Source organism: Schistocerca americana, unplaced genomic scaffold (genome assembly GCF_021461395.2).
Source record: "Schistocerca americana isolate TAMUIC-IGC-003095 unplaced genomic scaffold, iqSchAmer2.1 HiC_scaffold_416, whole genome shotgun sequence".
Lineage (NCBI taxonomy): Eukaryota > Metazoa > Arthropoda > Insecta > Orthoptera > Acrididae > Schistocerca > Schistocerca americana.
In genome coordinates this window covers 25,001-30,000 of record NW_025726144.1, presented here as the reverse complement: position 1 = coordinate 30,000, position 5,000 = coordinate 25,001, and positions in this window count along the sequence as shown.

The window sequence follows — 5,000 nt, the reverse complement described above, 5'->3', positions numbered from 1 at the left end:
TGAATATGGTTTTATTTATATTATGTGATAAATAATTCAAGATATAAAACTGCTACTGTAAAGTCGTGCGTGCGCCGATGCGCCGTTCCTTAGAACTCCCACGCGGCGACAAAACCGGCACTCTGCAGCTCCCAGATTAGTTAGAAAATTCTGTATGGAATAGTATCTTGTAGTGTACTCTTTGCTCTCTTCGAAAGTGCTTTCAATGTTCCTGTGTGATGGATAGTTTAAGAAATAAAACAGTCAACGTAAAGTCTTGCAAGTGCCGACACCCCGCTCCGTAGAAACTCCAGCGTGGTGACAAAACCGTCGGTCTGTAACCCTCATTGTACTTAGCAAAAATCTTTAGTGTATAAGGTCCTTTAGTTTGCTCTCTCCATGTTCTGAATATGCTTGTAGTTTTGCTGTCTGACTTATAACCTAAGAAATAAAACTGTGAAAGTAAGATCGTGTGCGCGCCTACGCGCTGTTCCCTAGGAGCTCTCACGCCGCGACAAAACCGGCGTTCTGCAGCCCCCATATTAGTTAGGAAAATTCCGTAGAGAATAGTTTCTTGTAGTGTACTCTATGTTTATTCCGAATATGCTTCCAATTTTCTTGTGTGATGAATAGTTTTAGAACTATAACTGTCTATGCAAAGTCGCGTATGTACCGACGCCCCGCTCTGTCGGAAATCCTGCGCGGTGACAAAACCGTCGGCTTGCGGCCCTAACTTTCGCTAGCAAAAATTCTTTAGTGTGTAGGTTCCTTAGTGTGCTCTATTCTCCCATTGAATATGCTTCTAGTTTTGTCGTGAGACGGAAAAATTTGTGAAACAGAACTGTCAATGTAAAGTTGTGCGTGCGCTGACGCGCCGTTCCCTAAAAACTGTCACGCGGTAACAAATCCGGCGCCCTGCAGCCCCCACATTAGTTAGATAAATTTCTGTAGTAAATAGTTCCTTTTAGTGTGATTTATGCTCTTTTCGAATATGCTCTCAACTTTCCTGTGTGATGGGTAGTTTGGGAAACAAAACCGTCTATGTAAAGTCGGGCGTGCGCCAACGTGCGTTTCTGTAGAAACTCCAGCGCGGTGACAAAACCGTCCGTCTCCTGCCTTCACCCCAGTTACGTATATTCTATAGTGTGTAGGTTCCTGTAGTGGGACATCCGCCTCACAAATATGTATTTAGTTTAGATGTCGTGCGCTTAGCCCAAGTGATATAGCTGTTAAATTTGTGTAGTGTGTGAGCCACGCGTCCTTCCCTAGAGACTCTCACAGGGCTACAAAAGTGCGTGTCTGCGGTCCCCACCTTAGCTGGAAAAGTCTGTAGCTATAGGGTTTTGTTGTTCAACTCATGCGCTTTCGAAGTGTGTATGTAGTTCAGCTGTAGGATAAGTAGTATAGGAAATAAAATTATTATTGTAACGTCGTACGTGCGCCCACGCGCCGTTCGGTATAAACTCCCGCACGCTCCATACTAGAAGCGACGCCTCCCTCTGCCCAGCTCAAGCCAATATCAGAATGCGGGGTTAAAAAAAACAGCCGCGAATTGTGGAGCCCTGGCGCACAGCAGAAGGCAGGTAGCGATAGAAATACTCGAAGGCCGCAACAGCGAAAGCGGTCGCGTGCCACAGCCGTCCAGGGCGCGAGAGGCTCGTCCCCAGCGGGGCAGTGTATGCCTGCTCCAAGGCCGCGCGCCTAGGCTCGTCCCCAGCGCGGCAGCTGCTCGTCGCGCAGCGCACGGCAGCCGCTGCTAATCGCACCGACCTAGCTTGGCGTCAGAAAGGCGGCCAGCCCCAAGATGGGGCAAAATAAGGACGCAGATCTAGAAAGTAGTGTTAGAAAAAGCACACAGGTTACAGCCATGACAACCGAAATAGCCGAAAAGTCAAAGACAGGTGATTTGCAAACAATGGTAGAAATGAGGGAAGAGCTAGAAGCATATATGTTCAATGAAAACAACAGGATAAACAACGTACAAAAGAAATTCTTGTTAGGGAAAATGGCTGCTTATGAGCAGATTCTAAGAAAATACGAGATGGAAATAGCGCAGCTCAAAACAGAGTTGAAATGTCTAAAGGAATCTCCCCCAGCAGTGGAACAACCACCTGTGAGCTATGCCACTGCAGTCAGCGCAAGAAAAGCCAAAACCGATACAAAAGCAATGCCAAACCAGACCCCAAAAGTTCTTGTCTTTAGACCAGCAGACGGAAAACAGCCAGAGAAGCAGCTACAAGACACCATAGAAGACATTGTAAAAGGAACACTGAAGGACGTAAAGATCACGAAATGTAGGACTCTGAAGGACAGTGGTGTCATCTTAGAGGTGCCAAATGACGCTGAAGCAGAAAAAATAAAGAACTGTAAGGAAATAGGAGACTCAGGGATTACAGTAACTGACCCCAGGAAGAAAAACCCAAGGGTGATCCTGTATGATGTCCCAAGACAAATTACCGACGAAGAACTGGTAACGGAGCTCTACACAAGGAATCTTTCATCAATAGGCGGCACAAAGGAGGGAGCTGAGACAGGAATAAGAGCACTGTTTAAAACAGGTCCAAGGAACACAGATACTGTAAACATCGTCCTGGAAATGGAAGCAAAGTACTGGCATCACCTGATGGCACAAGGACGAGCATATATAAACTGTACCTCTCACAGGCTGCAGAATTTCAACAAGGCAACCAGATGCTACAAATGCCATGGTTTTGGGCACACAACACAAACTTGCAGAAGTGCTGAAACAATCTGTGGGCACTGTGCAGCACCAGGACATAGCATTAAGGAATGCAGTAACAGGAACAAGACACCACAGTGTGCAAACTGCAAGCACTGGAAGAAGCCACATAACCACTCAGTAATGGACAAAAACTGCCCCGAATATGTCAGATTCATGGCGAAAGAAGAACAAAGAACTGAATATGGCCAGTAACACTTCTACGCCACAGTCCCCAGGTCGACAGGTAGCTGACGTGAACACAAAGTCCAGTACCCTCAAGATTCTCCAACTAAACGGGCAGAGATCCAAAGTAGTACCTAGTCAAGCATCACTTAAGATGGAAGAGGAAAACCTTGACATTATTCTTATCCAAGAGCCCTATTTAATGGAAAATAAGATCAAAGGATATCCTCTAGGCTTCCACCTAGTATACAGCAGCAACCATGGAGTACCGAAAGCAGCCATAGGAATACGAAACACAAACTTGACAATTCTGCAGATAACCTCCCTTTGTGATGCTCATACCGCTGTAGCTGCAGTAACCGGCGATTTTGGTGAAATATACTTAATAAGCCTGTACTGCCAGTTCAATACCCCAATTGATGAATATTTGCATCGACTGGATACCATCATCCACGAAACCCAAGGAAAAGCCTTCATAATAGCAATGGATGCGAATGCCATGTCACCACTATGGCACAGCCAGGACACAGATGAAGCAGGACGAAAACTAGAGGATTTCATCTTCCAACATGGCTTAACTGTAATAAATAGAGACTCACCGTTAACAACTTTCAGTGGGCCAGCTGGGGAAAATAACATCGACGTAACACTTTGCTCAGCAAACATGTCAAGGATGGTCTCTAGATGGATGATTCAAGAGGAATGGACCTCAAGTGACCACAGGGCGATCACGTTTGAGATCTCAAAACAACATAGGGAGAGGGTCATAGAAGAGCTACTGAGATACAACACCACCTTTGCAAAATGGCAAATTTTTGATTGCCAGCTGACCACCAGAGTGGAAAACTGGCCAAACGCCGTGGGAACAAATGTAAATGAGAAAGTAGACCTCCTACAGACAGCAATACAGGAGAGCTGCAGGAAGGCCATGAGGAGAAGAACACGGCTGAAGAATGCTGTTCCTTGGTGGAATGAAACATTGACAAAAATGCGGCAGGACACAATTGCAGCTCGACACCGGCTCCAGAATGCGCGACGTGCAAATCGTGAGGCAGAAATACTGGCGGCAAAGACAACTTACAGAAGCACAAAAAATAAATATAACAAAGAAATTACGAAAGCGAAGACAGATACATGGAAGAAATGGGTAAAGGAGTGCAACAGCAATGACCCTTGGAAGCTGACCGAAAGAATCCTTCGCCCTAAATATGGCACCGAAACTGTCCTCAGTAATGTAAAAGTGGCAGGAAGAGGCCCTACAATGACCTGGCAGGAAACAGTGAAAGAACTGTTGAATAACCTACTACCGGATGACAACCCAGAGGAGGACACAATACAGCAATCAGCTGTGAAGGAGCAAAATATAGGGTACCAAAATGAAGGAAACGAGCCAGACTTCTCAGCACAAGAGATAGAGACTGCAGTGAAGGCATGCAAACCACACAAAGCCACAGGACCAGATGGCATAGATGATGCCATTATAAAGCGGATATGGGAACACAATCCTGCTCTCCTCATTGATACCTATAACAGCTGCCTTAGAGAGTCCACTTTCCCAGACAATTGGAAAATAGGAAATGTCTGCATATTACTTAAGTCTATCACAAAGCCAAGGGATGAGGTGAAGTCTTATCGACCCATCTGCCTGCTCCCTATCCTTGGCAAAGTATTAGAAAGGCTAATAGTGACCAGACTGGACAAAAGGTATGAAGAGTCAGGACTGAAGGCAACAAACCAATTTGGCTTCAGAAAGGGTGCATCCACAGAAATGGCAATCAGGCAGGTTGTCTCCAGTGCAAACTGTGAAGAAAAATATGTTGTTGTCATTTTTGTGGACGTAGCAGGCGCCTTCGACAATTTATGGTGGCCAAGTGTAATGAGGCGACTTAGAGCAATGCGTTGTCCCCAAAACATGTACCACCTAGTAGAAAACTACTTTAAGAACAGGAAGGCCACTGTCTACAGCAACTCTGGGTCAGTTACGAAAAACATCACAAAGGGCTGCCCACAAGGTTCTATCTGTGGCCCCTTTCTCTGGAACCTTGTATTTGACGAAGTGGTACAACGGAAGGATGGTGAGCAGTGGGATAAAGTGGCCTACGCAGATGATCTAGCC